This window comes from Ranitomeya imitator, chromosome 5, assembly GCF_032444005.1.
Source record: "Ranitomeya imitator isolate aRanImi1 chromosome 5, aRanImi1.pri, whole genome shotgun sequence".
NCBI lineage: Eukaryota > Metazoa > Chordata > Amphibia > Anura > Dendrobatidae > Ranitomeya > Ranitomeya imitator.
Genome location: NC_091286.1, coordinates 442,063,750 through 442,075,293, shown reverse-complemented (window position 1 = coordinate 442,075,293; position 11,544 = coordinate 442,063,750).

Genomic DNA, 11,544 nt, shown 5'->3' with positions numbered 1-11,544 from the left:
TCATGTCCTATGCAAACTTTCTTTGGCATATGCACAGCGGTATGAGGCCACATGCTAGAGTCGATGGCAAGTGCAGCTTCAAGTGGCCTCTCCTCTAATATGGTGAAATTTATGCCACTTTATTCTTATCTACCACTATTTTTTAAAATGTGAAGCCTCCCGATTAGGTCTCCTTCTTGTGTGTTGCCTGTAGCAGTAGGCCTCCGAGACCGGAAGGTCTCTAATTCCTTTGAGTCAACTACCCGTGTTACTATCCTTAGATTTTTCTACGAAACTGATATTTGTACCACCTGAGTGTTAATTTGAAGTTCCATTCAAAGCTGTAAATGCTGACCCAGACACTGATACCTCAAGCATGGCTGATTGCTGCTGTGCCATTCTAAAATTTGTACTGTGTGTGAATTGAGGCCACTTAACTAGTGTCAGCCCCTCATTTGATGTGTTTTGGCAGCTTTTGAGCCTGTTTGAAGGTGTTTTGTATGTGATTTTGCCTCCCATTGACTCCAATGGCATTTAGCTATGTTTGGCGAATATTCAACAAATTAGTCGGCGAATATTGCAACTTCGGCGATCGTAATCCAAATCGTACTTTAAATTTTCGCTCATCTATACTCCTAAAGACCCAGAGGGCAGATCAGAGTTTGAATTACCTACAAAAGGGGACATGTGTTGAAAATGTAATGATCCCAGAGTGAGTGAAATAAATTACAATATACAAAAACAATATAGCAATTACTGCTTGAACATACACTGCCTACTTCTTAAAAAGAAACAGAAGGTAGGTGCAAAGAATGTCGTCTGGAGCTAAACTCTCATTCCGCTTCATACTCCATGTCCTCCTCCAAATTTACTTCATTAAGCAAAAGAAACCCTATCGGGCCTGGCAAGAGGTTTTAGACCCTAAATATTATTATTATTATTATACATTTTTATAGTGCCAATTATTCCATGGCGCTTTACATGTGAACGGAGCAAATTTAGACAAGTACAATAAACATGAGTAAAACAAGGCACACACAAGTACAGGAGGAGAGAGGACCCTGCCCGCGAGGGCTCACAGTCTACAGGGGATGGGTGAGAATACACTAGGAGAGGGTAGAGCTGGTCGACAAGCTTTCGAGCACTCTGCACCAAAATGACCTGGAAACAGCTCTCCAGGTGGCAGAGGAACCAGGATGCCCAACCAAGACAGATTCATCAGGTGTTAAAGGGAAGGTCACACACAAAATTTCAGCTCACCCTTTTTGAGTAATCTCCATGGGATTTGTTCAGTCCGAGCACGGAAAGAGCTTCTACCAAGGCTCTCTGGAAACGATGAGAATGAAAGAGGAATCCAGCTCAGGAAAGTATATAAAATCAAAAGTTTTTATTCCAAAATATTTTAAAAAAGAGGAAACACTGCATGTCAAAAATCAGCAATATCCAATGAACGGAAGGACGACCATGATACAGCTGAACGCGTTTCGAACACTAGGTGTTCTTAGTACACAGCTGTGGACTAAGAACACCTAGTGTTCGACACGCGTTCAGCTGTATCATGGTCGTCCTTCCGTTCATTGGATATTGCTGATTTTTGACATGCAGTGTTTCCTCTTTTTTAAAATATTTTGGAATAAAAACTTTTGATTTTATATACTTTCCTGAGCTGGATTCCTCTTTCATTCTCATCGTTAAAGGGAAGGTGCCATCAAAAAAAATTTTTTCCAGCAATTGAAAAATGTAAAGAATTAAGGTTTACACTCTCTTAAAAAAATATTATCATTTGTTTATAATTTAGTAAAATATGGAAAATAATGTGAAAGGTTTGGCATTTCCACTTTTAAACAATAGGGGGAGCAGCTACTGAAATTTGACAAAAACAGTGTACAATTAGCTCACATTACAGCACTGCAGTAATTATGGGCGGAGTCTGCTGACGTGTGTGATGTCTCCTCTCCTCCCCTTCTGGTATTTGCTAAGGGATAAGAAGAGAGGATGATATTCAGCAACACAGTGAGCAGCCATTTTGTTGGTGATTGTAAAGTTATACTGACAAGTAGACAGTCACAGAGGATGGCAGGCGGCAAGGATTCTGGAAGATATATGGTGGAGGGACCAGGGGACAGCAGCACAGAGCATTTCAGGAGAGCAGTGTGCTGTCTATGGGGGGGCCCCCTGTTTGGTGTGCGGAGCAGCCAGGGATTGTACATAGAGCGCTGTCTTTTATACACTTGGATGGACCATCTGCGCCACAGAAATCAAGGAAACATTTCTGCGGATTGATGGCCTGTTCTGATCCAGACATTGCATGCAAAGACCCCATTCCCCTCCTCAGATCCTGTCCAGGCGATGTGTGAAAGCGAGGCGATAGGTGCAGTCCAGGGTGATGCTGGGGGAAAATGTAGCTATATAGTAACAATAAAAATGTGACCCCTTTCTTCAGCTGCCTCACCAGTCTTCCCCTGACTGCACCTAACTGGAGGTCATGCTGCCCCCTCTATTACCCCAGACTTGTGTGCAGGTGTTCAGCCAGAACAACCCTAGAATGGGTCCCCTTTCTGAAGATAATACTGCCTTAGTGTTCTGACACAATACCGCCAATATAGATCACATGTAATACCTCCATATAGATCTCACATAATACCGTTATATAGTTCTCACTAGTGTTGAGCATTCCGATACCGCAAGTATCGGGTATCGGCCGATACTTGCGGTATCGGAATTCAGATACCGAGATCCGATACTTTTGTGGTATCGGGTATCGGTATCGGATCCATAGTGAGGTGTAAAACAAAGAATTAAAATAAAAAATATTGATATATTCACCTCTCCGGCGGCCCCTGGACATCACCGCGGGTAACCGGCAGGCTTCTTTGTTTAAAATGAGCGCGTTTAGGACCTGAGGAATGACGTCGCGGCTTCTGATTGCTCGCGTGCCGCCTATGTGACCGCCACGCGACCAATCAGAAGCCGCGACGTCATTCTCAGGCACTAAACTCCTCATTCTAGGAATTTAGGACCTGAGGAATGACGTCGCGACTTCTGATTGGTCGCGTGCCGCCCATGTGACCGCCACGCGACCAATCAGAAGCCGCGAAGTCATTCTCAGGCACTAAACTCCTCATTCTAGGAATTTAGGACCTGAGGAATGACGTCGCGGCTTCTGATTGGTCGCGTGCCGCCCATGTGACCGCCATGCGACCAATCAGAAGCCGCGACGTCATTCTCAGGCACTAAACTCCTCATTCTAGGAATTTAGGACCTGAGGAATGATGTCGCGGCTTCTGATTGGTCGCGTGGCGGTCACATGGGCAGCACGCGACCAATCAGAAGCCGCAACATCATTCCTCAGGTCCTAAACGCGCTCATATTAAACAAAGAAGCCTGCCGGTTACCCGAGGTGATGTCCAGGGGCCGCCGGAGAGGTGAATATATCATTTTTTATTTTAATTCTTTATTTTACACATTAATATGGATCCCAGGGCCTGAAGGAGAGTTTCCTCTCCTTCAGACCCTGGGAACCATCAGGATACCTTCCGATATTTGTGTCCCATTGACTTGTATTGGTATCAGTATCGGCGATATCCGATACTTTTCGGGTATCGGCCGATACTATCCGATACCGATACTTTCAAGTATCGGACGGTATCGCTCAAACTAGTTCTCACATAATATCGCCATATAGATCACACAATATTGTCATATAGTTCTCACATAATACCACCATATAGATCACACATAATGTCACCATAGTGTTCTCACATACCACTATATACTTCACATAATACCATCAAATAGTTCTCACATAATGCCGCCATATAGATTTCACATACCATCATAGTTCTCACATAATGCCGCCATATAGCTCACACATAATACCGCCATAGTGTTCTCACATACCACCATATACTTCTCACATAATACCACCATATAGATGTCACATAATACCGTCAAATAGTTTTCACACAATACCGCCATATAGATCACACAATACTGCCATAAACTTCTTACATAATGCAGCCACATCACATAATACCATCATATAGATGACACATAATACCGCCACATACGTCTCACATAATACCGTCATATAGATCACACACAATACCACCATATAATTCTCACATAGTGCTGCCACATGGATCACACGTAATCCCACAATATAGTTCTCATATAATACCATCATCTAGTTTTTACATCATTCCACAATACTGATCAAAGATAATACCACCATACAGATCACATATAATATTGTCATATAGATCACACATAATGCCATAATACAGCATGACCCCCGCAGCTCCTGTTATCGCACGCACTAAGATGTGTGTGCAATAGGGAAAGACATGCAGGGGGGAGAGGAGTGCATAGGAGAGGATTAGATACTCGGCTCAGACAGTCTCACACAGGATAGGATTAGATACACGGCTCAGCAGACAGTATGACACAGGATAGAATTAGATACACGGGTCAATATACAGTATCACACGAGAGGATTAGATACATGGCTCAGCAGTCAGTATCACATAGGATAGGATTAGATGCACGGCTCAGCAGTCAGTATCACACAGGATAGGATTAGATACACGGCTCAGCAGTCAGTATCACACAGGATAGGATTAGATACACGGGTCAGCAGTCAGTATCACACAGGATAGGATTAGATACTCGGGTCAGCAGACAGTATCACACAGGATACGATTAGATACACGGCTCAGCAGTCAATATCACACAGGATAGGATTAGATACATAGGTCAGCAGACAGTATCTCACAGGATACAATGAGATACATGGCTCAGTAGTCAATATCACACAGGATAGGATTAGATGCATGGCTCAGCAGACAGTATCACACAGCAGAGGATTAGATACATGGCTCATCAGACAGTAACACACAAGATAGGATTAGATACACGGCTCCGCAGTCAGTATCACACAGGATAGGAATAGATGCCTGGCTCAGCATTCAGTATCACACAGGATAGGATTAGATGCATGGCTCCGCAGACAGAATCACACAGTATAGGATTAGATTCACGGGTCAGCAGACAATATCACACAGGAGAGGATTAGATACACGGTCTGATGTCCTGATCAGTAGCTGCAGTGAGAGGCAGGGCCGGAGCAGCACAGAGAGCCTCCCCCTCCCTCTGTGTTACCTCTCTGCAGCTTGTGATAAGGACATCAGACTGCAGCACTTCATCACTGCATAGGCAGCATCAATAGTAAAAAGAGAGAGAGCGAGAGAGTATTTCCCTGACTAGAAATTCTTCCACGCATGTTCAGTTTCAAAAGACACATCCATCGCTGGATTCCTGATTTTGACAGTCAGGAACGGATCCTGCGTCCATAGGCTTCCATTATAGCCAACGACAGACAGCAATTTTACGAAGGATCCAGTGCACGACAGATGAAACGGAAGGCCATCCATCACAATCCGTCAATAATTCAAGTCTATGAGAAAAAAAACGGATCCAGCAGAAACATTTGCTGGATCCGTTTTTTTCACAAAATGACACATTGTGATGGAAAAAGAAAGATGGAAGTGTGAAAGAGGCGTTACACACCTGCAAAGCAAAATGGCGACGCCCAGTTGCTGCAAAAATAATAATAAAAAAAATATTCAAGTTAAAAAATGTAATTTTGTATAAAAAATATTTTTTATATAAACAATCATTTTTAGAAAAAAAAAATGGCGGCACCTTCCCTTTAAGCTCTTTGGTACACCTACCTGAGCCTCCATAATGCGCTGTCTGAGATAAATCCCCAGAACACCCACCAGCACGCCTTCTCTAAGAATTTTGACTGGAAAAACAAAACTTTCCTGAAGACTTGACCTCTCAAATCTCCCAATTGATGGTACGATTTTGTTTCAGGAACCTGGGCGTACCCAACACAACGTTAGCTGGCAAGGAAGGAAGCAGGATGAATGAAATACTGTAGATTCTGTGTGTAGCACACCCACTTTAATACACAAATGCTCAACCTAAGAGTTCCTTTCCACTTGCGAGAAACACGTCCGTGTCTCGCATGTGAAAACCAAGCTGTGGCGCAGGCACTTCAGAGCGGAGTGTGCGGCCGCATAGCAACACATGGAGCTGCACGCTCCGCTTCCAAGTGCCGGCGCCAGAGCTTGGTTTTCACATGCGAGACACGGACATGTTTCTCGCAAGTGGAAAGGAGCCCTTAGGCTACGTTCACATTTGCGTTGTTGGGCGCAGCGTCGTCAACGCATACCGACGCATGCATCATGCGCCCCTATCTTTAACATGGGGGCGCATGGACATGCGCCGGTATGCGTTGTATTGCGTTTTACGACGCATGCGTCAATTTGACACACCAGACAGGACGCGGACGATGCTACTTGTAGCGTTTTCCCTGCGCCAAAATTCATTAACATTACTAGTTTATGTCAACGCATGCGTCATAAAACGCAGGGTTGTGTATATGCGTTGTTGGTTGCGTCGACGACGCTGCGCCCAACAGCGAAAATGTGAACGTAGCCTTAGAAGTAAGATGACTATGAGTAAGGGAAGAATTATCAATTGCTGATACCTGAAAAGGATGACAAAGAGTTGAAGCTGTGTACCAACACTCAATTGGAAAAGTGAAACCTGAGTAAAGGGCAACTATGACTTCAGATTTGGTAACCAAGGACGCTTGCAAAAAACAACCAGAAGTATGCATGAGATATAACCTCAAACTTTTAGAATCAGCATGGTTCCATATTGATGACTTTTTTTTTCTCTTTAGTTTTATGAAATTCATTATTGTATCTGATACACTGAGTCATTACAAGACCTGTCCGACAGCAGTATAGTGTGAAAAGAGCAGGTATTTCATGTTTAATTCCATCCTTGCACTCTCTCCATGTTCCAATTTTCATCGGTTCATCTGCTTCAATAGGATAAGATGGAGAAGTCACAAAACCACTCTTGATGGACGCCACTATAAAGCAGAAAAGCTGTGCTGCAGAAAAATGCTGTGTATAAAGGAGGAACGTGATGTGCAGGAGGAATAAGGCCCTTAACTGCCGCCGTATTGGCAGTTGTTAAGTGGTTAAAATTGTGTTAAAAAAAACTTTTGCTTCAATAAAATGTCGGTAAACTTGCGAGATGTGATACAAACCGCAGAGCTGAATATACTATATACAGGGTTTATACTATATGCAGGAGAAGATGACATGTATATACCATATACAGGAGGAGATGACACACAGGTATACTATGTAAAAGAGGAGATGACATTACAGGTACATACTATATACAGGGGAGATGACATACAGGTATATACAATATACAAGATGAGATGACATACAGGTATATACTATATACTGGGGAGATGACATACAGGTATATACTATATACAGGAGAAGATGACGTACAGATATAGGCCGGCGTCACACACAGCGTAAAACAATACGGTCCGTATATTACGGCCGTAATACGCTGAAAAGTCCCCAAAATAGTGGTCCGTAGCTCCTCCGTAGGCAGGGTGTGTCAGCGTTTTTTGCGCATGGCATCCTCCGTATGTAATCCGTATGGCATCCGTACTGCGTGGTTTTCTCGCAGGCTTGCAAAACCAACATACCGCTATAGAAGTGATCCATGTGTCCAAAAATAAAAAAATATATATATACTGTATATATATATATATATACACATATATATATATATATATATATGTCAGTAGACACATATATGTATATATATTAATATTTTTTCCAGCGCTATACAGCTTGAAAGCCGGTAATTCAATTACCGGCTTTTTCTTTCTCCTTCCTAAACCCGACATGATTTGAGACCTGGTTTACATACAGTAAACCATGTCTTCTCTCCATTTTTTTTGCAGATTCCACACTACTAATGTCAGTAGTGTGTATCTGCAAAATTTGGCCGTTCTATCTACTAAATTAAAGGGTTAAATGGCGGAAAAAATTGGCGTGGGCTCCCGCGCAATTTTCTCCGCCAGAGTAGTAAAGCCAGTGACTGAGGGCAGATATTAATAGCCTGGAGAGGGTCCATGGTTATTGGCCCCCCCCTGGCTAAAAACATCTGCCCCCAGCCACCCCAGAAAAGGCACATCTGGAAGATGCGCCTATTCTGGCACTTGGCCACTCTCTTCCCATTCCCGTGTAGCGGTGGGATATGGGGTAATGAATGGTTAATGCCACCTTGCTATTGTAAGGTGACATTAAGCCAAATTAATAATGGAGAGGCGTCAATTATGACACCTATCCATTATTAATCCAATTGTAGTAAAGGGTTAAATAAAACACAAACACATTATTTAAAATTATTTTAATGAAATAAAAACAATGGTTGTTGGAGTATTTTATTCTACGCCCAATCCAGTCACTGAAGACCCTCGTTCTGTAACAAAAAAAACATAATAAACCAACAATATCCTTACCCTCCGCAGATCCGTAACGTCCAACGATGTAAATCCATCTGAAGGGGTTAAAATATTTTGCATCCACGAGCTTTGCTAATGCAATGATGCTCATGGCTGCAAAAACCCCGGAAAATGAAGGTAAAGTAGGTCAATGACCTATATTTACCTTCATTTGCGGTGAGGCGCCCTCTGATGGTTGTCCTCATATGAACTCGAGCCTGGGAGCTTTCTAGGAAAGTTCCCACGATCTAGGAACAACCAGTCACTGGCTTTACTACTCTGGCGGAGAACATTGCGCGGGACAGGAGTGAGGGGAAAATGAGAGGAGTGAGGGGAAAATGAGAGGAGTGAGGGGGAAATGACAGGGGTGAGGGGAAAATGAGAGATGTGAAAGGGTAAATGAGAGAAATGAGGTGTTATAACTTACCACAGTTAGTTACAATACCCGGGCAACAGTGCGCTCTTCAGCTAGTATGCTATAAAAGAGAATAGACAGCATCTCCAAAAATCACTCATTGATCTAATGCCGCTAAGCAAAAATATATACAACTGAACATGAGGTTCTTAGTTTAATAATATTAATAATATTCTGATCAGACTGTATGAAGTCCACTGCCACGTCATGGTGAACCTCTATGGTCCAAATTTTCAACACACACAAAAGAAATAAATGTTTATAACAAAACATGAGCAATTACAATAATTTTCTGGGAGAATACTTAATTTTCTGGAACAATTTCAAGGGTGCCAACACTTTCGACCATGACTATATATGGTCATGACGTGATGGAATTTGTTCCATTTGTGTGGTATTCATTTTCCCATCACACCTCTCATTTTCCCCCTCACTCCTTTTGTTTTCCCCTCACTCCTCTCATTTCCTCCGAACACTTGTCATTTCGATGATATATAATTGCCGCGCTAGCTGAACTATGGTGGGGGTGCAGTAAGAGTGAATGGTACCAAAAATAGATAGAGATACGATGTGCTAGTACTCACTTGCTTGCTAAAGATGATTTAATGTGCGTGGATCAACCAGGAAATCCTGCTTGTTGATGCAGCTGTTGAGAAAGCTATAATAGTATTTATGGTACTCTGGAGATATTGAAATATGCCAAGTACATAGATGTGGACTTATACAGTACACTGTAGGTATTGAAGTGTACTTACTGGTACTACTGTGTGTAGTGTAATGTGCACTGTAGGACCCGTAGAAGGGGGGGTAGATAGGTAGTCCAATAGTGCTGTGCCGGGTTACGGCATTTAGAGGTTGCTGCCAATGAGGAGGGATACCGTTACCGTATTAATGGTGTGATGAAGAGTCACTGCAGTGCATAGATGAAAATATATAGTATATAGTTATAATACACTTAATAATTGTCAGGTATATGTGCCACAGTGCAGCGTGCTTGAGGTGGTTGGTAAAAAGGCACACTCACTCGGGAATTGCTGCCGGTGAGGAGGAGTGTTTAGCGCTTAGAGCGGTATGATAGGGAGCCTTTGGAGTACAAAGGTGGCGCCTGCGGCCCGCATGCTCCGGCAGCAATTCCCGAGCACCGCACTCAAGCTCAGGAACATCTCTACTGACAATCTACTACCCTGTTGGGTCCTGCATAGCATACCACTTCAGCTACAACTCCGCAAGTAAGTGTGCCTTTTTACCAACCACCTCAAGCACGCTGCACTGTGGCACATATACCTGACAATTATTCACTGTATTATAACTATATACTATACTAGCTGTTTCCAGCCAGCTAACGCTCGGCACGCTCATTGCTATCTAATTAATGCTGCTGGTGATTAAACTAAAGTAAATAATGACAACATTCAATAGCGCTTACGCAGGTGGTAAATTATCTTAAAATGAAATTAATAACAATAAAAATCTGAATAATACTAATAATACATTTTATTCACAGTGTAAAAATAAAAAACAAACTGGATTCAGTAAGATGTGCGTTTTTTATTCATTCCAGCATCTAAACAAATTTCATAACGAAACATAAATTAAGTTAAAATTTCTCTGTAAACACAATTAAATGTATAGTCATTTTCAAAGATCTTTCCTTGACTTCTACCAGGTACAAATTTAATGTGTGGGGGACGGGATTGTGTGTGGTAATGTGGTGGTGGGAGGGATTGTGTGTGGTAATGTGGTGGGGGGGTGGGATTATGCGTGGTAATGTTGTGAAGGGCGGGATTATGCGTGGTGATGTGGTGGGGGGGGGGATTATGTGTGGTAATGTGGTGGGGGGGTGGGATTATGCTTGGTAATGTGGTGGGGGGGCGGGATTGTGCGTGGTGATGTGGTGGGAGGCGGGATTATGCGTGGTAATGTGGTGGGGGAGGGATTATGCGTGGTAATGTGGTGGGGGGCGGGATTATGGGTGGTGATGGGGTGGAGGGCGGGATTATGTGTGGTGATGTGGTGGGGGGCAGGATTATGTGTGGTAATGGTGTGGGGGCTGGATTGTGTGTGGTAATGCGGTGGGGGGCGAGATTATGTGTGGTGATGTGGTGGGGGCGGGATTATGTGTGGTAATTGGATAGTGGCCGGGATTATGTGTGATGTGGTGGGGGTGGGATTGTGTGTGATAATGGGGTGGGGGGCGGTATTGTGTGTGGTGATGTGGTGGGGGGCGAGATTATGTGTCTTGATGTGGTGGGAGGTAGAGCTTCTGTGCAGGGGGCGGGATTAGTGAGTAATCACGATGCATATATATATTTTCATCTATGCACTGCAGTGACTCTTCATCACACCGTTAATACGGTAAAAGTATCTCTCCTCATTTGCAGCAACCTCTAAACGCCGCAACCTGGCACAGCACTATTGGACTATCTACCCCCCTTCTACGGGTCCTGCAGTGCACATTACACTACACACGGTAACACCAGTAAGTACACTTCAATACCTACAGTGTACTGTATAAGTCCACATCTATGTACTCGGCATATTTCAATATCTCCAGAGTACCATGAATATTATTATGCTTTCCCAACAGCTGCATCAACAAGCAGGATTTCCTGACTGATCCATGCACGTTAAATCATCTTTAGCAAGCAAGTGAGTACTAGCACATCTTATCTCTATCTATTTTTGGTACCATTCACTCTTACGGCACCCCCACCATAGTTCAGCTAGCACGGCGATTATATATCATCCTATCACT